General features: G+C 39.3%; 1 protein-coding gene across 13 annotated transcripts in view; it reads left to right on the plus strand.

Moving 5' to 3' along the window:
* Positions 1-26,319, plus strand: part of Inpp4b (inositol polyphosphate-4-phosphatase, type II) — a 792,047-nt gene that overhangs the window by 131,463 nt on the left and 634,265 nt on the right. The gene's annotated exons all lie outside the window — the stretch shown is intronic.

Consider the following 26,319-nt stretch of genomic DNA (forward strand, 5'->3'; position numbering starts at 1 on the left):
CCAAAATGAGAACTGAAATAAGGAAAGAAATTTAAATTTAATAGACATTAGCAGAGAAAAAAAATCCTGTTTCTGAGCTTTGATTTGCAGTTGATCAAAGCTAAATTGTTAAATTACATTACAGATTAGGGTGTTTCTGTTTATTTTTAGTTTTAATTCCTAACAGGAGAAGCAAATTCCTTGAAAAAGTTCTATATCCTAAAGGTTTTTTCTTGTTTTGTTTTTTCTTGGGGTTGTAACCTTCTATCCAAGTTTATTGACATTAATATATCTTTAAAACTTAAAAATGGAACCTGGAAAAGATCTCCAAGGCTCATAAATTATCAAGAAATAAGGGGGGTAGAAAGGGTATAAGGATGAAGAATGAGGATGCTGTGAAATCCTGTCCTCTGGACATGTCATGGACGTTATGTACATGAACTCACAACAGCTGTGACCAGCCAACACAACACATAGACAGGATCCAGCCCAGAGGATAGAGCTCCTGAGGCCACATCATTAGCTTGGAGCTATTGGCAGTTGGCAGCTTCTTGGGCAGGATGTGAGCCAGTTTTCTTCAGGAGAATTATCCTGAATAGGCTGCCTGTGCTCCAGTGGATGGTCCTATACCCATGCACATGGTTCCTGTACTAAGTCAACTCAGTGGTTTATGAAGTAGAATGGAGAAAGAGGAAGGGGTGAGGAGGGAGATGTGGAGGAAGTAGGGGCTGGAAATTGAAACTTAAAACTTTCAAATACCTATTGAAATCATGTCATGGTCACCTTTTGCTTATAGTCACTATCCATGAATCTTCAGTGAGGAAAATAATGGTAACTTATACCTAGACAATACGCAGAGGATGCTGATGTTGTACTGATGATGCTGAGGGAAGTGATGGCAGTTTAGGGAGATGATAGACAAAATATGGTTGAAGGGGAATCAGTATTAGATGGAACAGTAGGGAAAGAGAAATATGATAGTTGGGGGATAAATCAGTGAGGAGGGCCCTGGGTACATGTGCTACTGGTATAAAAATATAGAATGAGGAAAAGCAAACTTTTCAAGGTATGTTTGCGAGATTTTTTTTTCTTTTTCTCAGAGGTCCATACATATTAATATATTCAGATGATGATCTGAATGACTGTGTGGAGAAACTTACTTTGAAGGGAATGTTGTAGAGGAAGAGTTAGGGTTACAGAGGCAATCTTATCACCATGGTAACATTTTAACATCAGCATGGTAACATTTTAATATGTGTTCCCAGAGCAACGAAACAAAACTTGCTTCTTTTCATTGTCACACCAAGGTGCTTTGTATAGAACAAAATATAAGGTTTTTTTGGGGGGGTATTTTGGGCAATATTCCCAAAGAAATCACAGTATAGGATGGTTTTGCATTGATGCCAGAGTGAGAGCAGGTGCAAAGTGGCTTGGGGTGGGAGAGAGAACTGATGTGGAGAAATTAGGCCATGTCATGATTTCTTGGTTAGTCCTTTAAGCAGGAGTGCTTGCCTCTTACAGTATTCCTTTCCTTTCCTGTCCTGTCCTCCTGTCCTATCCTGTCTTTCCTTCTTTTCTTCCTTCCTTCTTCCCTCCCTCCCTTCCTTCCCTTCCCTTCCCTCCCTCCCTCCCTCCTTTCCTTTTCTTTTTTTCATTACTGGAATTCACTTTGTGGACCAGGCCTCAAACACACAGAGATCTGCCTGCCTTTGCATCCTGAGTGTTGGGATTAAAGGCATGTGCTACCCCATCTCACTTATGATATTCATCTTCATAAGGTGACTAACAGTAATGTGTTGATGATCTGCCTGTGTTGGCTCAAGTAGAAATGTGCACATACATGTTAGTGTGCATGTAGTGGAGTTTTCCTACACCATGACTGACATGCTCATTTTGTCTAGGGTTAATTGTTAGTGGGGCTCAGAGTACAAGCTGTTGGATTAAGAGAATACATTGTATTTTGAGTGCTTTTAAAAAGGATGTTTAAATAATTTATCATGTATAATTGCATTATGTTAAATATTTGATATCTGTAACTTACAATGTACATAATTTTGTAATCCAAACGTAAAGGAAATTTCTATTATTCAAGTCAAAATGTCCTTTTCATACACAGTGTGATTCTATATATCATATAAAATATAGTATATTGTACTATATTCCATAAATAGTTATGTATAAGTATATATTTATTTTGTTCAATATTTACCTGTTCTCCTTATCTGAAAATACATTGAATTTCATTAACAATACTTAAGATTTGTACTGTATTTTTAAACTGTGCTTTTAGATTTATTTTATTTACATGGGTATTATATGGATGATGTATATATAGAAGCCAGAAGAGGGTATCACATTCCATGGAACTGGAGTTATGAACAGTTCTGAGCTTCCCTGTAGGATCTGAGAGCTGAAGCCATATCCTCTGAAAGAGCAGTAAGTGCTCCTGACAGCTGAGCCACCTCTCCAGTCCCTGTAATTTATTTTTATTGTGCATGAACATCAGATTTTCTTCTCAAATACATTTAACTTTTTTGGGGACACTAAGATATAAAATTAAAGGCTTAGCAAAACTTTTGCACTCTAGGCTGGAATCTAGGCTTTAGTGGAAACATACTTTTGAGAAATTTAAATAAACTGTATTAATGATTTCTTACATATATTCCAGAGCATTGAGAAATACTTTTTAAGTATACTACTTATAGATTGATTTTACTGTTGTTTTCTTTTCTTGATGTATTACATGCTAATATTTAGAATGATAAATATTTTGATATTTTAAGAATGTATCACAAATTTTTTATTATTAGCACACATACATCATTTTAATAACAACAGAAAGCAGAACATGAAAAATTGAAACGGAATAATAAAAAGCATGGTTTTAAGTGGAAATTTGGATCCTCCTGAGGCCCAATGTGTGTGAGGCAGTTGTAGCAGGGCTTAATTCAGAGCTCATGTTTGATGAGGACTCTGCTTTGCCTAGATGTAGTCACTGTGTCAAGCAATTAGTGCTCTCAAAACTCAGACAATATGTATGTATGTATGTATGTATGTATGTATGTATGTATGTATGTATGCATATATGTATGCATACATATATGTTTTTTTCATGCAATGAGTATGATACGCTTTCATCAGATTTATCTTTTCTCCTCCAACTTCTCCTATGGTCACTCCCATATCTTCTCTTAAAACCATGTCTTCTTCTATCATTATGTATTACATATGTACATAGAGAGCAACTGACTGACATAACCTACTGAGTCAGATGCACGTGAGGCTGATCACTTATCTATGTCTCTCCCTTTAACCCAAGCATTATGCAGATGGGGACAGGAGGGTTTAGTTCATACAGCCAGCCAGAGGTGCTCAATCAGTGAACACCCAGCTCAAAAACTCCAATGAAAAAAAAGACTGACAGAGTGAGATGCCCATCAGCCTCTAGCCTTCACACACATGCACACACACACACTTGCATGTATAGTGGCACACTTATGTACACACACACACACACACACACACAAATTAGCTTCTGAGATCTTTGTCATATTCCAGTTCTCTCCTCCCTCCCTCTCTCTCTCTCTCTCTCTCTCTCTCTCTCTCTCTCTCTCTCTCTCTCTCTCTCTCTTTCCTCTCTCTTCCCTCCCTCTCTCTCTCCCCCCTACCCCCTCTCTCTCATTGTGGGTGTCTGTGTCTCAGGCGCACCCATATATCATTGCTTAAATACATAATCTATTCCAGTATTTTTGATTTACATTGGCTTACATATGTCCTTCTGCTTCCACATGTATATGTATGCTTACATGTGTATATATTTCTATCATTTTAAATAAAGCCATCTGTAATGATGATTTTTCTTTCAATATAATTTTGAAAATATGTTGTTTTCCATTTGCCTTCACTCCAATGTGTAATATAGATATCCTTTGAATGAATATGCATGCTCTTTGATTCTCCAAGATTTTCATTGAAGGAGCATTTAAAAGGCTGAAAGATTCCTTTGTACTATGAGAGCTATAACTTAGCTATGCTCTGCATTAATTAGGCTTATCTGGAGAACATATACTATTTTCATCACATATTTTCAATAAGAATAAAATCATACTGACAATCCAGTAATTTATAAATTCACGGGTGGGACATACTTTGGGCCCTAGGAAGATGGCCAATCTTGTCACCCATTGTTGTGGGCCACACTGCATTTGTCATTGTGTGTGCCACACTGCACATGTTGTTGATGAAATGTCTAACCTGAGTTACTCAGAAAAGTTACTTTGGACTAAGAGAAAAGTCAGTGTCTTTTGTGACCTTTTCCTGTTTTACATCTTACACAAAAATTAATAAAAGTAAATAGTTATGTATTAATTTATTAATTTAATTTTTACCTGCTGTGTTCCCAAGTGCTGTAGTGCTGTAGCAGAAAAGTGCATCTAGAAATAGAGTGTCTTTCTTTTGTTACACATTCTTATATACACATACACACACACACAATTGTTGCATCTGATAGAAATTATCTGTAGGGTCTTGGTTAATGTCATAATCATTTCAGTTTCTTTTGTGTTTTCTGTCTCATCATCCATGTGGATACTAGAGACCCTTGAAGAAGCCCTGTCCTACCATGCACAAGTGTCATATATCTGATCCTCTGGGATCATGTGTGGCAGTTTCATGGCCATTTTGGGTGTGCCAGCATTTGAATGTGGAGTGAGATTTAACACACCCTGCTCGATGGTAGACAAGGCTTCTACGTTATGTAAACACTGAATGTCAAACCTGGGTCTTTGAGAAGTTGGGATAAAATAAAACCTATTGAGGTTAAAGTAGATTTATTATGAGTTGGGGTTCCCATTGCCAATATCCAGAAAAAGACTAAGGAGATTTGAAGGAATTGGTTTTCTTAAGGGTTAACAGACATGGTAGTTTTAATTTATTCAATATTGAGGGACTAGTCATGAAGGAGACTCAATTGACTGAAAATTAAATACCTGGACTGAAATTAATAGTTTGTAATTCAGTTCTTCCATATATATGTATACGTATGTATGTGTGTATGTGTGTATGTATGCATGTATGTATGTATGCATGTATTATACACTATGCATAGTCTGTATCATCTCTCTTTAAGCGCATTAAGCATTTAAACATCATGCCACTAGGTGTCAGCAGTAATCTCCTAGGGTTTCCGTGACCCTTGTCACAAAAAGGAACTTTATTAGAACATCATATTTGAAAACAACACTTATCTCATAATTTTAATGAAATATAAAAGTAGAATTGTAAAGATATAAAGTCTTATGAGATTATTTTATGCTTGTTTCTGCTCAAAGTTACTGTACCCTTCCTCTTGGTGTTTCTTATTTCAATATACTTGTAAGGTCTGCACATCTTCTCAGAAAGTGTACTTGATGTTACACCCTCCATTTCCACAGGTGTGCCCTGTGGTGCATACATTATGTATTGCATAAGCATTGGCTCTTTGGATTTTTATTTTCATTGTCATTGCAGATGTGTGTTTTGTAGCTACCAAATCTCAGAAGAGAGTGTGGCATTAATTTTTGAATACCAATACCTGTACCCTGCTCATTTACTAATGCCTAAGATATTCAGAATCTGTTTTGTTATTGCATGGAACTCAGAACATTTAGGAAGACAACACACTAATTGTGAATGCTTTCTCACCAATTGACAAAACAGCATGGAGATAGGAAAACTATATGTTCTGTGAATTGCAATCCACAATTTAGGCCTTAACAAGGTAGGTAAATATTTATAGACGTTAATAACAAACTATAGCTTGTCAGTGTTCAATGGATGGAATTTATTTGTTGATGCAGTTCTTATCTGGTTAGATTACTTCACATTAGGAGGACTCAGTCTAATCTTTTGGATTTTTGGTGCTAGGATCCTATCCTGAATGACTGTCTATCAACCAAATACCAAGCAGTTTTTATAAATAGTAAAAAAAAAAATAGACTTCTTTCCATCTCTCTTGTTCAGAAAATTTTTGATGTAAGTTGCATTTAAAAACATTTCAACAAAGGCTGTTAAAAGAATATAAAGAGAATTTCTCCCTCAAAGAAAATTCTAACAATGACTCTTCTAATATAAAGTTGCCTCTGCTTCATCCTGAAGTTATTCATTTGTGAGTTTTTAATTTAACTTGTAAGAGAAACATCAAGTTTACTGGAGTTTCGTATCCATTTTAGTAGTAGTAGAAGACTGTGCCGAGATTTTCCCCAACACCGAGGCTGTTAGTTTTAATTATATTCACAGGTGATGAAATCATGCTCCAATTATTTGACCCATGAAATGACCCCACCAGGACTTGATACAGGGGGCAAGTGCTGTGGATACATGAGAAGCACATCATTAGCCAACCTTGAACCTGGGGCCGAAGTGTGCAGCTTACTGGCTCTGTAATGGCCCTAAACCGTGATTCCCCTATTTAATCCCTTAAAAGAGGTCATTGCTGAGATCTGATAGGGCATCTATCATCCATCTGTCTGCTCATGACGTAGATGGAATAGAGATACTGCCAATTTCAACCTAGCTCCACAGTATGCTAACTCTTGCTTCATATCCATGTACATATTTCTCCTTTTTAATTGTAACTCATTATTGAGACTGTATGGCTACATCTTTTCTTGTTATGTATGGCAATTTAGTGCATGTATGCAGTATATTATAATTTAATACAATTGATTTCTTCATTCCTCGTTTTTATGTGTTGGGAATTTCATGTCCTGTGGTCATTGTGAAGTGTGTCCTATGATGTTTATTCATTGGTATCTCTACAATGATAAACAAAATTAGGGACTCCTACACCATAGCTGGACTCCGGTGTCTTTATTTGAACTCTGTTCCATCTTAAACCCCTCCTTTCCCAGTCTCTAGTTTTCCCAGAGGACATGTGGTATTTGATTTTCTGTGTCTGGCTTATTTCACATGGAATAATGCCCTCCAATTTCATCCATGTTACTTCAGATGATAGGATATTGGTATTTTTTATGGTGAAAATATGCCATTGTCTCTATTCATGGAAGGACATCTGAGTTTAGTCTAAATTTTGGCTATTGTATACAGGGCTGAAAGGAACAGGGGGCTGCAAGCATGTTTTTGATGTAACAATTTCTATACTCTGTATAGGTAATAGAATTTCTGGTTCATAATGGTAGTTCTGTTTTTGGTTTCCTGATATATTGCCTTCCTGTTTTTCATAGTGTCTATTCTAATTTATATCTCCACCAGTAGCAGATGCACTTGTATTTCTCCACATCCTTGGCCACACCTGTTAATTTCTTTGTGTTTTCTTTTTTTTTTCTTAGATAATTTTCTTTATTTACATTTCAAATGTTATCCCCTTTCCTAGTTTCCCCTCCAAATATCCCCTATCCCCTCCCCCGGCTTTCCAACCCACCCACTCCTGCATCCTGGCCCTGGCATTCCCCTATACTGAGGCATAGAACCTTCCGAGGACCAAGGGCCTCTCCTCTCATTGATGACCAAGTAGTCCATCCTCTGTTACATATGCAGTAAGAGCCATGAGTCCCACCATGTGATTTCTTTGATTGGTGGTTTAGTCCCAGGGAGCTCTAGGGTTACTGGTTAGTTCATATTGTTGTTCCTTCTATGGGACTGCAAACCCCTTTCAGCTCCTTGGTTTCTTTCTCTAGCTCCTCCATTGGGGACCCTGTGCTCCTTCCAATGGATGACTATGAACATCCACTTCTGTACTTGCCAGGCACTGGCCCAGCCTCTCAGGAGACAGCTGTATCCTGTCAGCAAAATCTTGTTGGCATCTGCAAGTGTCTGGGTTTGGTGGTTGTTTATGGGATGTATTGTTAATTTCTTTTTGATGATAGCCATTCTGATTTGGTATGATGCTGTCTCCATCAGGTTTTGATTTCCGTTTCTTTATGCATCTTGCATCTCTTCTCACATTCATTTGACTGTTCATTTACATGGATTAACCCAACAAATTGAAAAGACCAGGCTCTCTTTAGGATGTTCTGTAAATTTAAACACCTCATCAGGCCATTCCAAAAGCACTTTACCGCTGGCCACATCCCAAATTTTTGCAACTTTATTTCTAACCAATTCCTGGATAATATCTTGTAGCTCTCACAACCCTTCTGACGTCACTTGTATATGAAGTACTTGTGTCCACCAATATTTTTAGACTCAGTCACTTGTATTTTTAATCACTTCCTGTACTAATTTTTCCATCAGTAAAATGGGGCAGTAATAACAGGGAAAATGTGTATTCAAAGAATTTGATTTTTCAGTTATATCACATAGAAAATTTGACCTTTCCCATTTTGAGACAGGCTCTCACTATAGCCCATGATGGACTAGAAATCATGAGCTTCCTGTTTTAACCTACTTAATGTTGGAATTCCAGATTCCCACTATGCCCACTTTCAGAATATTTCTTCCTGGCTGAAGGCAAGTTGCATAATCTTCTGTGTTTTATCCTATTTTTTTTCTATAAATCCAGGAAGGAAAAAATAATTTAAAAAATGAGTTTTAAAGCCAGACTATTATTATTAATTTATAATACTTTCTAGAATATAGGAAATGCTTAATATAAGTTAGACAGTGGGCTGGGGTGATAACTCAATTGGCAGAACACTTCCATTGAAAACTCTGACCTGAGTTTGAGATCACGAACCCTTGTAGAAAAATCTGTATGCAGTGGTGCATCTGTGATATCTGAGTACTAGCAAGGCAAGCTGGACCAGATGCATGGTGAGCTGCCAAGTTCCTGAGAAACTCGATCTTCATAGATCCCTGTAAAGATGGACAGTACCCGAGGAATGACATGCACACATATACACAGCACACTCCCGCTTCATCACAAATAATTAATACATAAACAGCCTACATTAATTTCAAACTAGTCTCAGAATTCACTTCCATAAAACTTACTCTCAACATTTATTGTCATTCTTAGACTTATTAACTTCTTCCACATGTATTTGAAGCTTTAACTGGCCATGTCACCAATATTTTTAGGCTTAGTCACTTGTGTTTTTAATCAGTTGCTGTACTAATTTACTCATCAGTTAAATGAGGCAGTAATACAGGGCAGAGGTGTGTATAGAGTCAGACTAGAACATAAAAACAATAGGGTTGGTTATAGTTGTCACTCATTCCATTCTTGTTATGAATTAGGAGATAAGTTAAAGGCTTTTATTTACATCACTGTAGCTGCTAGAGTCTGCTGGCACAATGGCTTATGTGTGCTTTGCAAGTGACGGATTGGGAGGTAATGAAGTCTTATACCTGCTTTTCAAGCACAAAATCAATATATGTGGATAGATAAAGCTAAGGTTTGGAAAAACTCAAGATGTGTGGAAACTATTAAGAAGTTGGATGGAGGCTGTGGCTAAATACAGCAGAGGCAGTGATGAGCCACGAAGGACACCACCGTCCCCTACCTTACTCTTCATACTGTCATGTTTTCTACCATCTCCACACAGAAGGCACATAATAGAGCTTTCTCAGCGCTGACACCTTTGTCCTTTTTAAGTTTATGGTTGAAAGTACCACTGCACATAGCAAAGGCTTTGGAAAATACTGGGGCAGTTGAAATTGCTCTTGACCTAATTCTTGGCATGCTATAAATATCATTAACAACAGCAATTAAGCATGCCATCAATATTTTATTATACATTTTGCAAGAAGTTATTTGATTCTTGACCTAATTGTGGTATGATGGTTGGGCATATGTCAGGCATCTAAAGTCTACATATGACATATGAAAGGCCTTGGAGATCATTGATTTTTAATTTGTGGACAATAAATGATATGGTTCTCATAGTCAGAATTTAATTTCCACTGACAGAATCCATGCCTTTCCTTATAAATTTATTAGAATTGTTAAAACCTTAATAGGTCAGCACTCACTCATATTAACTCTGGCAAAGTTTGTGATAGACATCTAACTTTTGTTCTTGCTTATTTTTAGAGATTAGTTTGGATAATTTGTATCGGAAATAACTACAATCTGTGTGAAATTGTCAAACTATGGAAACTAGCAATAGCAAACATTGTCTACAGTCAGCTCTCTATATCTGAGATTTCTACATCCTTGCCATCAACTATTTAAAGATAAATAACATGAATTTCACCAGTACTGAACAAAGCCATTTCTTAACATTCTCCATGTGATGTTGTATAACAACTATATTGTAATAAGTATTAGAAATCATTTCTAGATTATTTAAAGTACTTAGGAGAATGTGTTTATGCTATATGTAAACTTTCACCATTTTATGGAAGAAATTTGAGCATGTGTAGACTTTAGCAATCATGAGAGCCCCCTAGGAGGAGGTATATGGTACTGCTATCAGCATGTATGTCTGAAAGTTCATTTATATTTATCTGTTTTATAGTTTATATTGTTGTGATAAAATACCTTGGCCATAAACAGCCTGTGGAGGAAAAGGTTTATTTCAGTTTATCTCAAGATAAAACTGGAATAAAGGAAGTCAGAGCAGGAATTCGAATAGGGCAGGAACCTGGAGGCAGTGCTGATACAGAGCCCTGGAGGGGTTCTGCTTACTGGCTTGCTCTTCACAGCTTACTCAGTGAGCATTTATATAGCACCCAGTTTGACTAATGCAGGGATAGCACCAACTACATCAACCACTAATTAAGAAAATACTGTACAGATTTGCCTACAGACCAGTCTTTTGGAGGAATTTTTCAATTGAGAGTCCCTCTTCTCAAATGAGCTTGCATCAAGTTGAATAAAACTAGCCAGAATATTCTATCTAACCCTGATCAATTGGCCAAAATAAAACACTATAATCTGGATGCCTTGTATACAATGGAAAGTCATTTCTCACAGTGATAGATGTCAGAAGTCCATGGTAAGTGAGTGGCAGAATTGAGACCTGTGGGGACCTTCATTATGGCTCACTTATGGTCTTTTATAAGATGTACCTTCACATGGAGGAAAGAAAGGGTCATGGAGGAAAGAAAAGGTCAAATAAACTCCCCCATGACATGATGCTTCAGAAGGATACTAACATCATCCAAGAGATAGAGGCCTGAGGACCTAATCAAACCAAGGAACTGTCTTAGTTCAAGTTACCATTGCTGTGATAAAACACTGTGACCGTCCCCAATGAAGGATCCAGAGAAAGTACCCAAGGAACTGAAGGGGTTTGCAGCCCCATAGGAGGAACAACAATATGAACTAACCAGTACCCCCAGAGTTCCCTGGGACTAAACCACCAATCAAAGAAATCACATGGTGGGACTCTTGGCTCTAGCTGCATATGTAGCAGAGGATGGCCTAGTTGATCATCAATGAAAGGAAAGGCCATTGGTCCTATGAAGATTATATGCCCCAGGATAGGGAATGCCAGGGTCAGGATGCAGGAATGGGTGGGTTGGGAAGCAGGGGGAGGGTGGAGGGGATAGGGGATTTTCAGAGAGGAAACTAGGAGAGGAGATAACATTTGAAGTGTAAATAAAGAAAATATCTAAAACAACAACAACAACAACAACAACAACAAAGCCACTATGAGCAAAGCAATTTAGGGAGGAAAGGGTTTACGTGGCTTCCGCTTCTGCATGGAAGGGTGCTGTTTACCAGCTTGTTCCTCATGACTTCCTCGCTTGCCTTTCTTATAGCACCCAATTTGACTAATCCAGGGATGTCACCACCCATATCAACCCCTAATTAACACATATGACATTTATTTTATTTTGATTTTCTAATATATAGAATGGACATTGCTTGCATAAATGAGCCTCAACTTCCATTTGCCCTTGACCTACCGATTGTGCTATGCTTTGGTTTTTCTTCCTCTCAAACAGTGGGGTTTGTCTGGACGTTTAGTTTAGGCAGTAGTGGTCCTGCTAGCATGGATAATGTGCTTTAAATACACTCTTAAGTACCTACACTTTTCCTTCCTGGACTCCTTTTGTAGTCATAAGGACAAGCATAGAATAGACAGTTCAGAGGAGGGACTAGGTAGAGAGAGCAGTTTGGGCTGGCTGAATTTCCTCCTCAGAACCCAGGGATTTGACAAAGATGAACACGCAAGCTCTACAGAGTAATCAGTCATTACCACACAGGAACTATTATTTAAGGGACAAAGATTCTTGAGATCAAAACAGGCAGAGTGCCAACACACAAGTTGGTTATTTTGTTCTGTCATTTGGAGAAGATAATGGCACAGCTATTTTTAACAATGGAAAAAGAGAAACAGGTAAGAGCCAAAAAACCAGAGACTGAAGGAGAAAATGTGAGAAAAACTTGGTTGCTTCATCAAGCCACTGGGGCCAGCCAGGCTTCAGGCCCACATGTCTGTTGTTCATGAGCTGGACTCACTGAAGTTTCTTCCTGTTCCTTGAGACTTAAATGGTCCCAATAACAGGGAGGGGTTATTTTACAGAAAAGAGCACCATGTTTCCAGTCATGTGTGCTATTTCAGAACCTCCTTGACACTTCCTAATATCAGGGGAAAATGCTTTTCTGTCCTGTGAACCTGGGTTGTTCATGTCTCATGGTAGAAGTGACAGTTAGGTTAGGCCCCCATAGGTTCAGCCTGGTTTGTAACTCCTGGGAAACTCTTGTCCCCAAAGCCTGGGTGTCATTCTGTGAGACTATCCAAGAGCGCTAAGCTATCTCATGACATTTTCTTCTAAGCTCTCAGCCAATAGTGAATGTCATCTGACAGCCATGTGAATAAGTTGCCCAACTTGTAGTCTAGGGGATGCCTTGGTGGTATTTATGAATAAAGCAAAGACAAACTTTGCTTTCATGAACCCTGTGCCAAATACAGATTCATGAACAAACAAACGCCACTGCTGTGAGCCTGAGAATCGTGGGTATTTTATTAGGCAGCCATAAGTGGGGGTTACATTAGGGGCTCCTTCCCACAGCTCACTTCTGCTAAATATTTTTCTGACCCTGCTCCACCTAGCAAGTGCACTAAATTTTTATTTTGACTTACTATGGTTTATTTCATAGTTTTGGACAAGTGTCTATTGTTGTGTTCTCTATCTTTGTGATGTAGCTTTTCCAAGATGGAAACATGTTGAAGGTTCCCAAAAGCCTCCTGGAAACCCCATTTTTGATAAATTTCTCTCCTGTTCTTTAACAAGGACTGTGATGTGTAATATGACAGGCTGTGGGCACAGGTGATGCTTCAAATTTGAATGGAATTAAAATCTAATGTAACTAGCAATTTTCTTCTGTGGCTATATTAGCCATATTTCAAGTGTTCCATATTTATGTGTGGGTATTGGCTAAACATGTTAAAGATAGAAGGATGTTGGAGCCTTCCCAAAACCTCACTGTTCTACTGGCTTGGGCTGATTCACCATTCACAGTTGGGGTTCGAGTCTGAATCCTTTACATACAGAGATATCACTCTGAGAAATCCCTGTGACCTTGAGTGCAGAGATTAAAGGGCCTGCTTCCCCCCCCCCCAGGCCTGAGCACTAGAGAAGACAGAGAGGGTATCTCTGTCTCAGTCAAACTGGTTCTGTTGCACTGTCAGTCACACAAAAGGATGGCCATTTGTAGCTTTGCCTAAATTCTTGCCTACTCCCTGGAAACAAGGACTATGATTTAGTTATTTTTTTGGTGATATTTTTAAAAAATCCAACCTGACTTCCAAAATTGCACAATTTACAGAAATTATCCGAGTAACAAAAGATATCCCTCTGCAAATACTTGGGGGTCCCTGTTCCTGCTACCCCCAGAGTCCTCAGCACACAGGGCCCCTGCTGACTTGACAGCGAACTCTGGCATGGGTTGGATATTGCTCCCTCAAAAAGAAAAAGAATAACTTCAAGGCAAAAGGACCTTTATTCTCTCTGGGCATAAGTTTCCTTGAAAGCTTGTTTATTGACTTTTCTTTTAACAACAGAAGTAAAAAAAAGAAAGGGGAGCAGAGAAATAATATCAGCGATCAGCAGGTATTCATCAGTGTCTCCTTGTTTGCAGTCAGCCACCGTCTGCTGTGAAATAAACAGTGCCACAAACCCAACGTCAGTTTTTTTGTATTTTTTTTTGTTTTTTAATGGAAACCATAGAATTTAATTGATCAAAGAGCAAAGTAAACATTTAAACTTTCCAGCACAGGCCACTTCTCCTGCAAGTGAAAAGTGCTTGCGCCTGGATTTGTGTCAATGAGGAAAGTGCTGGAAGCAGCTGAACAGATGAAGACATGACTGAGAAAGGGAGAGACAGACTCCTGGTGCCACCTATATGGAGCTTGGTGCCCAGCGCGAATCAGCCTGTCACATTACCTGAAATACCCCGCACATGTGCTATTTCTGTAGCAAGATGTTTTCCAAAAATCTGACTCATACATTGACTTTTTCATGACCCTTGACCTTCCCTAAATTTCTGACCCACAAAGGAGCTTCTTTCAATAAGATAACTCCACAAGCTGGTGTGTTTCACACCTCCCTCCCTCCTGACGTTCTGTGGTGCACAGTAGATGGTGAATATCCTGGTTTTTCTTCTGTTGTTGTGATACAATACCCTGGCAAAGACAACTTAAGGGACAAAGCATTTATTTTAGCTCACAGTTCTGGAGCAGAACAATGCATCACGGCAGTGACGACAGTGAGGACAGTGAAGGAGCAGGAGCCTGTCCTGTCACAGAGCATGGCAGTCTCGAGGCAGAGAGAACAGGAAGTTAGCGCAGGCTATAAATGTTCAAGGCTTACCCGCAATGTTGCCCTTTCTTCAGGAAGGCTTCAGAATAATCTGTAGCTTTCTCAAACACCACCACCAGCTGGAAACCAAGCATTCAAATCTGTGAGCCTGTGTGTGCACGTGCGTGCCTGCGTACCTGCATGTGTGTGTGTGTGTGTGTGTGTGTGTGTTGAAGTGGGGTGGGGAGCACTTACATTCAAACCATAATTGGATATCTGAAAATTTCTACTTAAATTTGTTTAACCCAATATTTTCTAAAATTACTGAATTGTGAGAAATTATTTTACCACATATTTTACTTGGCATACATGAAAGAAAATCTCTTTTAGGCAGCGGAGTGATACATTTTGAAAAGATGATTGGTTAGAATTCATAAATAGTGTTTAGGAAATTGTATCTTATATCTTGGGTATCCTAGGTTTTGGGCTAATATCCACTTATCAGTGAGTGAGTACATATTGTGTGAATTCCTTTGTGAATGTGTTACCTCACTCAGGATGATGCCCTCCAGGTCAAATGAAGACTGAAGTGTGGACACTATGCCCCTCCTTAGAAGTGGGAACAAAACACCCTTGGAAGGAGTTACAGAGACAAAGTTTGGAGCTGAGATTAAAGGGTGGACCATGTAGAGACTGCCTTATCCAGGGATCCACCCCATAATCAGCATCCAAACGCTGACACCATTGCATACACTAGCAAGATTTTATCGAAAGGACCCAGATGTAGCTGTCTCTTGTGAGACTATGCCGGGGCCTAGCAAACACAGAAGTGGATGCCCACAGTCAGCTAATGGATGGATCACAGGGCTCCCAATGGAGGAGCTAGAGAAAGTACCCAAGGAGCTAAAGGGATCTGCAACCCTATAGGTGGATCAACATTATGAACTAACCAGTACCCCGGAGCTCTTGACTCTAGCTGCATATGTATCAAAAGATGGCCTAGTCGGCCATCACTGGAAAGAGAGGCCCATTGGACACACAAACTTTATATGCCCCAGAACAGGGGAACGCCAGGGCCAAAAAGGGGGAGTGGGCGGGTAGGGGAGTGGGGGTGGGTGGGTATGGGGGACTTTTGGTATAGCATTGGAAATGTAAATGAGCTAAATACCTAATAAAAAATGGAAAGAAAAAAAAATTAAAGAAAAAAAAAAGAATTCATAAATAGGTAATTATTAATAGTTTTCCTTTGAAATGTGTAGTGATTAGGTACTGTAGGAAAAAAAAGAAAATGAAATGGTGTTCCTACCCTTTATAATGGACAATAGATGTGGGTGAACGTGTGCACGCATGTGTGAGTGTGTGTGTGTGTGTGTGAATGTGTGTGGGGTGGGGATGAGTACATGATAAAGTACACTATTTCAGACATGTAAGCAACACTCCTGGAGCATTTATGCTCACTGTGTTCATGTTGGTGGGGGTCCACGGCTGAAGCAAGGCATGGCAGGATACATATGTCCCTCTCCTTTAAGACCCGAGATTTTATTATCAGTCTGCTGCCTATGAGTGCCACCTATTTTCACTCCAGTTTTTGTTTGTGTCTCAGGCATGTCTACAGAATGAGCATGGTGGGTTTTATCCCATTCTTTCCCTCCCCCATTGCACTCTTCCCAGACAGTTCTTCAGCTTCCATGTCTCTTTTCTGTGTGTGGTCCAGTGAGTTTAATTAAGGTTACTTTTTCAAGCATGGAGAAGAAGTTATTCAGTGGAACAAGAGACATTCATCTGTGACCACAGTACTAAAGCAAGCAACACTCCTCTCCCAGAAAGCACTGACTGCCAATTCCTGCATTTGCTTAATGACCATTTTAGTGCATCATTTCTATTATAAGAGAAAGCCTTATACTGGGTAACAGGAATGTCTCTGAAAGCTAGATGCTCAAGACAGTTACTAGGATTCAGTATGGTGAAGGACTGGCCTTATTTTTTCCTCAAGCAATAGAAGGGGAGAATGTCAAATAGTTGCCTCTAGCCCCCTTTCTAATGGGACCATTAGTTCTGATCACCAGGAGGTCTTATTCTCATGTTCCCAAAAGACCTTCCTTAAACCCATCATGTTGGTAGTTAAGTTTCACTGTATGAAACTAGATAGGACCCATACAGACAACAGCAATGGCTAGACATTTGTCTTAAAAACCTATCATAAAGACAGAAGTACATGGACTGCAGTCACACCCATGTGAGCTCTCAGGCCTACTATGATAGGAAGAAGAAGTCATGATTAGCTATAGTCATCCTTTCTTTTAATAAACGCCTTCGGCCTCTCTCTATGGGCCATTAACTCTAGATGCTGGGATACAGCAGCCTACAAAACAGAGAGAAATCCCTTCTCTGCTGGATTTTATGTCATACTAAGAAGAGACAGATGGTAAACAAATGTCTATCACTCTAGAAAAGAGCTATAGAGAAAAGCAAGGGAAGGAGGGAGGCAGGGCATCTGTGGCAGGGTGAAGTTTCATATTTAAATTGGCAGGCCTGGAAGTCGCCAGTCAGATGCTGTTTAAGCAAAGACCTGAAGAGGTCAGTGAGTGGTCTGATCAAATGGATGGGCCAATTGAATTTTCTCTTTACCAGGACTGTGGGTCATGTATGCCAGCTCTGAGTTCAGACAGAGGAAAAAAAACAAGTCCATTGCAATAATCTTCACATGAGATGGTGGTGGATAGGGTTAGGTTAGTCAAACTGGAGGTGACACATGGCAGAGATGGTGACCTAGCAGATCTGTAACATCTCAAAGGCTGCAGCTGTTCTGCACAAGTTCTGAGGTCAGATTCAGGGCAGGGAACCGGGAAACAAATAAAAACACAGAGAAACCTTGGGAAGGCAGAACGATTCATTAGAGAGTGAAGCCAGAGAAGCAAAGATTATTCAAGCTTATAGGGGTCTGGGTAATGTTCAACACTACAGAGAACTTAGCAGGAATGTGCCCAAGAGGGGTGCACCACATTTGACAGGCAGGAGGCCATCAGTGGCCTCATCAAGGCAGCTTTGGCTGGTTGCTGAAGCTGAACATCTGAAAAATGGAGAAGTACACAGTGAAGATATGGATTGCCCTTTCAGGAAGCCTGATAGATACTGACACAACAGTCAAAGTTGTTATCATAATCCACAGTGAGATGTACATTTCCTCCAGTGATCTGCACATGTGCACAGACAGCATCCTGTACCACCAGAGCTGCTTTGTGACTTAATGAGTTCTCATGTGTATAGTGTATGCCAACATTCTTCATCTCCCTCATATAATATATTTTTAAAAATGCTTGCCAACAACAGATAAATTGATTCTGACTCTATCTCTAATATTGATTTATAATTTCCAACAATTTCATACACAACAGTTGACTAAAGAATTGCCACCTATAAGCTCATACTCAACCAGAAGGGCTGGCATCATATTTTGGACATTATGATCAAACTTTTAGACACATCATCCTTTCTTCATGTGTGGGATTTATACTCTTCGTGGTAGCACAGTTGTACAGAGAGTGGTTAGCATGTGCACGATCATGAGATTTATCTGTAACACAAAGAAAAAAGTAGAAAAAAAAGATTTGCCCTTGATGTACAGTTACAGTCACATTGTGTTCATAAGAAATCATTTCCTGCCAACAAAACGACATGGGTGTCTCCCTGTTTTGATTTTATTCTGTCTCTGTGATGTCTAATATTTGATCTGTAACCTTTGATCTGTGATCAGGCACAGGATAACTGTACTGGGGAGCTTGGTCCTCAGATGAAATATAGAATGGATCTTTCTTGAATAGGAGTTGGCATATATTATGGAAGAATAGACATCAAATACAAAAATGGCATTTAGTGATATATTTTTGAAAGGCAGAAAATCAGCATAAACTAATGAAAGCAATTTCTTCTTGGGCTGAAAGTCTGCATTAATAGAATTGTAAGGATTTTAAAGCAGAATGGACAATAAAATTTAAACAGTGAACAGAGGAAAGTATTGTAAGATCAGATATCAATCTTCTGTGCTACAGGATAGATCTGTCAGGTTTCAGTAGGAAGGTGAAAATAGAGATCTCTGAGGAACAGAGTGGATGCAAGCAGTGCTCCTTTGAGATTGGGTAGTTCCACACAGAGCTAGGTTTGTTGACTGACAATGAGAAGACAAGGGCTTTCTGTTTGGCTTTGGAAGGACCTCTCACCCTGAGCATGTATGATAAAAGAGGTTACTGAAGATTTGGGCTAGTCTGAGTGGGTGTGCTGCTGGGAGATCAGGACTTGGCTATTGATAGGTGAGCAGTTGTCAATTTGCAGATTCAAATCTTGCCTTTTCCTTTTGTTTTAAAGCGAAGGCCACAAATTGGCAACCTACCCAAAACATACAACACTCATAAATTTGTTTTTTTTCCTCCCTAGTATTTTATTCATAATATTTCAGATTTTATTCAACAGTAGCAAAATGCTACAGAAGTTCAATTTTTGTTCTTTGCTTTGCTTTTAGGGAAAAAAAAGTGGAAAATGTATCCTTTGCCCACATATTGGGACTTACTATTACTTACTATTTTGGGTTCATGATTGGAGAGCCAAAAGTAAAGTAGTAAGCATTAAGCATGCTTATAAAAAGTGTCCTAAAAAGGCATCTGGGATGGTAAGCTTTAGTGTTTGCTCTTTCATCTATGCAAATGCAAGCCTCCTTTTAAAACTCTTTGAGAATTTCAACCAATGCATTTTAATTGCATTCCCTTCATCCCTCAACTCTTCCAGATTCACCTCCCTTTCTCTAACCACACAACTTACCTTTGAATAGCCAATGAGTCCAGTTTGCACTGCCCATATCCTCTTGGATTTGAGGTCATACATTGGACTATGGCCACATAGTAGAGTTACACCATTGTATCCGTCTAACCCTCCATCTCACAACAACTATCAGTTTCCACAGCTCCTCAGTTAGGGATGGAACTTCTACCCACTTCTCTCTGTGCTGAGATTCTGAACGGCTTGAGTTTGAGTAACTCTTGTCTGTGCTACTGTAGCACTGTGAGCTTGTATGTGTAACCGTCCTGTGGTGTCCAGAAGTCACTGTCTTGTTGCATTCGTCTACCACCACCAGCTCCCACAATCTTTCTACTCACCTCAGCTTCACAATTTCTCCTAAGCTTTGGTAGGAGAGGTTAACAATGTAGATGGCCCACTTAGAGCTGAACATTCTGCAGTCTCTTATTCTTTGAGTTTTAATCAGATATGGGTCCCTAATATTTAGTAACCCAAGATTTAAATTAAAGAGCTTCAAATAAAGATGCAAGATTTTTCAGGAGTGATTTTGGGTCTACAAAAGCACAATAAAGAGAGCATTCTCTCTCCCTCTCCCTCTCCCTCTCCCTCTCCCTCTCCCTCTCCCTCTCCCTCTCCCTCTCCCTCTCCCTCTCTCCCTCTCTCCCTCCCCCCTCTCTGTTTCTGTCTGTCTGTCTCTGTCTCTCTATGTATGTCTCTTTCTATGCCTCTTTCTCTGTCTCTCTGCCTGTCTCTGAACTAAATAGTAAATTTAAAAAATCTTCACTTTTAGAAGAAAAAAAGAAAATTAATACATTCTTCATCTCTGCTATGGCTCTGCAGGAGAGAGAGGGCATTCCCTTTGTCTACCAAACTACCCTTCTTTCTATATCTTCCTGGGGTGTACTATCCTTAAAAGCAAAGACAAAAGGAGGGATGCCTGACCCCCTTTTTGAGTTTTGAGAAGTGATTTGGAAATGGCTTTATTTACCTGGTTAGTAGGAAGGGTTTAGCACAGAAATAAAGTTCCCTCAGCTTAGTTGACTCTGTAGACTATATCTTACATTCTCTCAGTGTCCCAGGTCAACATGAAACTTGAATTAAATATAGGGCAACAAAGGTACCAGCTAGAGTGGGCGAAGAAGGTCCAGAGTTTCCACTGTCAAACAGGGTTTTTTGAAGCTCTGTCTTTGAATAAATCTCACATGCTTGCATGATCTTCCCACATTCTCCATCTGACCATCTAAACTGTTTGTCTATTGCCATGAAATACTAGGTTATTCCCAACAGAAGTAGGAGATGATCTCTTTTGAGTCTATTCTGAGCGATCCTGGCCAAGGAGTTTGGATTCAAGTTATACATTATAGTCACTGCTCAAAGGAAAAAAAAAATAAGGCCTTTTTCAAATACTTGCTAAATATAGTAGGTAGACAGATAATAGTAAAGTTTGAGGGAAAAAAAAAGAAAACAGGTGAAGACTAACTAAAACAAGCCTGTGTTTGACTTTCTCCTAACAGGTCTGAGTGACTCTACAATGTATTTTTGGAAGCTATCAGATACCTTAAGACAAACTTTCTCTTTTGTATGCATTCCTTTACCCACTTAGCTCATTATGTCTCTTTGTCTTTCCTTGTTATCACCCCCTCCCATCATACTACAGTGGGCTTACACCTTCTTGTGATTTTTTTTTCTTTTGCCGAGTCCCCACTAGTTTGGATTTCCTAAGGCACCTATTTCAGTAAGCATCTACTTTATTGATATTTTGATTCTGAAAGCTAGAGAAGCTAGAAGGTGCTATTGCTTCCAATCTGAGGCTAGCTACTTTTCTCAATTCCTTGAAAGCCAAGAAGGAGCAGCATTATCTTGCTTTGCAGCTTCAAGACAGAGAAGGCATGGCAGGAGTGGCTGCTGTCCTTGGTGGTAAGGACAACAGGTAGCTTGTGTACATCTTTGCAGACCAGAGGGTATAGGGGCTGGAGCACATAAAGTCCAACCTCCTAGTGAGCTAGTTCTTCTAGCTAGCAATCCTTCCAAAGACCCCACAGTCTCCCAAAATGCACTACTGTGTGGAGATCGAATGTTCAAACACACAAGCCTGTGGGAGATACTTTATGTTCAAACTACAGTCATGGTTCCATGTGTAAGTCATGTGAAAATCATGCTCCCATGTATCAGCTACAAAAGTCCTACTTGCAGTCACTCTGTAGCCATAAAGGATTGGGCTGAATCGATAATTCTTTTGGGAAAATGAGGAGAATATGACTGATTGTTTCAAGGATAGCAAGGTTATGTAAAGATAACAGGCAAGAATGATACTACTGAAAAAGAAAAGAATGATACTACTGGGGCTTCTGTCTAGATCATTTAGCTTGAGCACGGTCTCTGTTGTTCACTGAAAATCAAGGAAAAGAGCTAGCTTCTCGGGGATTATAAATTCAGTCCCTATGTTAATTTAAGGTGCTCTGAGAGAATAGAGAAGAGCTGTCCAACGCAGATCTGTGATCTGGATTAGCAGCTGAGAAGTAGTCACCTTGACTACCAAGGCCCTGTGTAAGTCCACAGGAAATAGATTTATAGTAGGAAATAAATGGTGACATGTGAGATGTGGTGTTTTATGGATAATCAGAAAAAGAAAGGGGCAGTAAACGTGATTGAAAATAGGGATTAGAAAGAAAATTAAGAGAGTATACAGTTTCAGGGAGATAATGGCCTATACTATCCAATGTCTCCAAACTGCCAAATACTATAAGACCAGAGAAATTAATTGGATTTGGTGTTTAGTCTTGCCTTTGGGAAGAAAGGCACTGTTTGAGGGAGATACAGCTGAATTGCTGTGGGTCAAAGAATGAGTAGGCAGTGAAAAGTACAGGGAGAACTGCTGTTTATTTCAAGAGGTTTGGGATAGAAAAGAATAAACTTGTGCAACATCAGGACCAGACACTCAGGGAAGAGTTGCTCTCATCATTTACTAAGGAAAACCAGTCTTCCACATGTTTACTTCTCTGAAAAGAGTGAGCTAAGACTGGTGGAAGATAATGAAGGAGGACTTGTGTTTTAGGACTTCTCAAAAACAAGACACAGGGCTCTGCACATAGTGCTGGTGAAAGTTAACTTTAACTAGTGTCCATGGCAAACACCTGCAGAGAACTGCAACTCTGTATATTCTATGACAATAAGTTCAGAAATTTTCATATGAAGTTTTCTTTTGTCCCATGAATTTAAAGCGGTGACAGATATCATGGTTATACAGGATTTAAATAAAGTATGTATGGAGAGATAGTTTTACTAAATTATATATTATTCCTCTACCATTGTATACACTGCTTGCTATAGAACACAATGTAATTAAAGCTCTCTAAGCAGATGTTCTCTCTTGATTTACTGCTGGAAACTAGCCATCTCTAAGTAGTTTCAGCACAGTATCTATCAATAGAACTCCAAACTCCAGCTCCAGTTATCCATGATGTAACTTTCAATTTCAAGAGTGTCTGCTACCACCCACCCAATATCTGATCATGTTCCTCTCGTCCCCTCCATGTCCTCTTTCCTACTCAGGTCCCTCCCTTTCCCTTCTGCGATTGCTTTCTTCTTCCTCCCAAGTGGGATTGAGGCATCCTCACTTGCGCTCTTTGTCTTGTTAACATTTTTAAGGTATGAAGCTCTGAGGGCCAGCAGAAAGAATGGAAACAGATAACCTCAGGAGAGTGGAGATGGAGAATGTACCAGAGACCTGGGAGGTAGAAGACTTTCAGGACTCAAAGGGAGGGACATTAAAGTGAATGCCCTACAGTGCAGAGAGGGAACTCATAGAGCCCACCTGCAGCAGAGGTTGCCATCCCACAGTCAAAAACTCTGACCCATATTTTTTCCTGCCTGAAAGAACTGCAGGGACAAAAATGAAGAAGAGCCTGAGGTAAAGGAGATCCAGCAACAGGCCCAAATTGAGATCCAGCTCAAGGAGAGGTTCCAAGGCCTGACACTATTATTGAGGCTATGGAGAACTCACAAAAAGTGGCCTATTGTGACCACCCTCTGAAAGACCAAATAAGAAGTTGAAAGAGTCAGATGCAGATATTTGCACCCAACCAGCAGGCAGAAGCTACTGACCCCTGTGGTTGAATTAGGGAAAAGTTGGAAAAAGCTGAGGAGGAGGGTGATCCTGTAGAAGGACCAGCAGTCTCAGCTAACCTGAACCCTTGAGATCTCTCAGACACTGGGCCACCTACCTGGCAGCATATACCTGCTGATATGAGGCCCCTGACACATACACAGCAGAGGACTTACAGGTTTCCACTCAGTCAGAGAAGATGCACCTAACCCTCAAGAGGCTGGAGGCCCCAGGGAGTGGGAAAGTATAGTGGTGTGGGGAGCTGGGGATTGAGGGCATCCTTGTGAAGATGGAATGGGATAGAGAACAGTCAGAGAGTAGACAGGGAAGGGGATGACAGCTAGACTGTAAAAAAGGATTAAATGATTTATTTTTTAAAAAAGAGTGTCTACTGTGCAACAAGTTTCTATGCTTTGTCTCTTCTTGCTTCTTTATCTTGCTGTTTGACTCATCCTGTATTGCGGGTGACACCTTGAGTCCTCTTTGTGATAGACAGAGCTTCCTGTGTTACCCACTCTTACTGAGATATCTTCATTGGTTTTGGGGGTATTACTCTCTTTTTCTCTCAAGATCAGTCATGGCAACTGACTACTGAGTGCCAGGGTTTGCATATGTGTGTTTTCCACATGGCAGTGCTACAGACACTGATGGTTATGCTCAAATTTTGGCACAATGAGTGCTACCAGAACAAACAGAGACTGCGTGGTCCCTGTCATGTCTAGCCAACTCTTCACTACCAGAGTGTTTCCAGTGTTCTCTAAAGCTGTGTGGTTTGGAACAACAGCTTTTTGATCTCTAAGCAGAAAGTCCCTTTCTGTTTCAGTACTCATTACCTCTAATGGATATAAAGAACAGTGGTACACTTTCTTCCATTCTACTGGGGATGAGATAGGCTGCATAAAACTGAACCATTCCATAAGAAATTATATATATATGCATACACACACACACACACACACACACACACACACACACACACACACACACACACATAAACTATAAACCGTAAGCATCAGACCCCACCCATGCTCAATTATTTAATGGCACTCACTGGACTCATTGTGAAAACAGGGGGGGTACATTTTACTTTTGTCTTCCTGAAGCTCTTACCTTAGTCTTAATAATATGTTTAAGAAAAATCTTTTCACCTTTGCTACATACTGACCTCTTAACAGGAAATCTGGCTGATATAGAATCGATGTCCAACCATTTAATGTAACTGAGTGAAAAATTCATTACCTTTGTTCTATGATATTAACTCATCTTTTTAAAAAGAAGAAACTTTTTATTCACTGTGATGGAATTTTGAACACAGAATTATCACTTATGAGAAAGTGTCTCTGTTAGCAAAGATTAATGCTTCAGATAGGATTATTAAATTTTTTCTTGGGTTTAAAGTGACTGTGTCACTTTATGAGGGTTATTTTTTTTGCAGTCACTTCTGACAATATAGGACATCAGAAATATTTCAAAGTTTGTTAGCTAAATTATAGAAATAGGTTCACACATAGAGTAGGAGACAGTGTGCAGGCCACGTACTGTTCTCCCACACGCTCCACTTTAAGCGTGGTCTGATATCTTTTTTGTGTGTAGATGAGGGGTCAGTCCTAGAAGGAGTTAGGAAACCTGTTCTAAACAACACTTCTGTCTTAGTTAAGGTTTCATTGCTCTGAAGAGACACTATGACCAAAGCAACTCTTATAAGGACATTTAATTGGGACTGGCTTACAGTTTTAGAGGTACAGTCCATTATTATAGCAGAAAGCATGGCAGCTTTCAGGCAGACATGGTGCTAGAGGAGCCGAGAGTTCTACATCTTGATCTGAAGGCAGGCAGAAGGAGATTCTCTTCTGCAGGTAGCTAGGAGGAGGCTCTCTTCCATACTGAATGGAACTGAAGCATAGAACCTCAAAACTCACCTCAAAAACTCAGTGATGTACTTCCCCCAACAGGGTCCCATCTACTCCAAGAAGACCATACCTCCTAATAGTATCACTTCGCATGGGCCAAGCATGTTCAACCTTCCACAGCAGCATAGAAGTACTTAAAGTAGACTGAAATATTATCCCTGAGCAAGTTCTTCAAATTCAACTATTTTAGACATATTTGTCTCTGCTCAGCAAAGCTAGATATCAGTATTTCTGTATGAAAATGGCTCCATGGACTGGTATATAATTCAGTGATAATAATGTGTACTTGGTGTGTGATAGTCAGACATTGAATTTAATTTTCAGCAATAAAACAAAACCAGACAAAACCCAAACAAATGAACTTAAACACTCAATCAATACCACAAAGACTACTTTGATGTCATCTAATTTTAGATGGAGCCAGCATCAAGTTCAGGAGTGATCATGGCATTAAATTAAGGGTAACTATTATCAGATTCTAATATTTATTCTCAAATGTTGTAGCTTGGAAATTGAAAGGAAATCCAAATATATGCTATATCTAGAAACTTCTAATTATACATTTAAATAAGTACTTTTATTTGTACAATGTGAAAAATGCTGCTATAAAAAAAAGAAAAAAAATTACATAATTTCAGTTTTGAAATTCATTTTGTTTATTTCTGTAGAAAATAGGCCTAAAATTACTTCCATGTTGAAGGGAAGTAAAATTTAAAAAAAATTGGAGTTGAAACACTATTATGTCTGTTGAGTTACAAGATATTAAATTTCTACTATAATTGAAAACTGGATTTTATATAAAACAAACATTCAGGAAGTAAGAATACAAAAATTATGCATAAAATAGAAATTTTTGGAGGTTGAAGTCAGGGTATATGGAAATGGAAGCTTTTGACGAACAAC

This window comes from Mus musculus, chromosome 8 (assembly GCF_000001635.26).
Source record: "Mus musculus strain C57BL/6J chromosome 8, GRCm38.p6 C57BL/6J".
In the NCBI taxonomy this organism is placed as follows: Eukaryota; Metazoa; Chordata; class Mammalia; order Rodentia; family Muridae; genus Mus; species Mus musculus.